Genomic DNA, 963 nt, shown 5'->3' with positions numbered 1-963 from the left:
TAAACACACACACACCACACACACATACACACACATATACATAAAAACACACACATACATACACACATACAGAGGAATATTACACACGCAACATATATAGGCTGGAACGCACGTTCATGCATAAATACATGCGCCGATGGTACAGCAACATTACGCTTCGCATACATTTGTTGTAAACAAAATCATCCAGTTTTGTTTTTGTGTTGCATTTTTTTAGAGAAACTTAAAATATATATCGAATATTTCATTTTTAATTAAATTATAATCTAATAAATAAATTTCGTTAATATTTTGTAAAATTGGTTATAAAATAGTTCTAAAATGAATAAACTATTGAATTGATTTGTTAATTGGTGAATTTCTTTGACGTGATTCACATTCTAACTCATTGTTTGTACAGATAGATACAATACATTGTGTGTATGTGAGTGTGTGTGTGTAGTTGGAATTATAATTGGTTAGTTAAAAGATTACTTTTTATAAAAATATTTTCAGACATTTTTATCGATCTCTCACGAAAAATACACTTTGCCGTGTTTCATTAGCCAGCCATACTTGATTAATTAAATAATTGAATTAAATTAAATAATTGAATTAAATAATTCACTAAATAACTGAATACTTTTCAAACTGAATGCCACACAGTTATGCGAACATACGTACACACACACCCACAGTGCAACTGTAGAACCACACACAAACAGATATAAACATACAAACGCAAACATTGGTTAGCACACAGTTATACAACATTTGGAACTCACATAAAACATGCACGTATAGAACCCCCCTCCCCAAAAAAATCCTATTCGTTCAAAGTCGCTCTACTGCTTGTATAAAAAAAAAAAAAAAAAAAAAAACAATTATTTTAATACCAAAAACACATCCAAAAAAGTTTTTTTTCCTTCCAAGTTTGGTTTGTAGGGATTAAACAGTATGATGGATGATTTTAAAAAAGACAGG

This window comes from Helobdella robusta, assembly GCF_000326865.2.
Source record: "Helobdella robusta unplaced genomic scaffold HELROscaffold_1401, whole genome shotgun sequence".
Lineage (NCBI taxonomy): Eukaryota > Metazoa > Annelida > Clitellata > Rhynchobdellida > Glossiphoniidae > Helobdella > Helobdella robusta.
Note: the sequence above shows the minus strand (reverse complement) of the source record.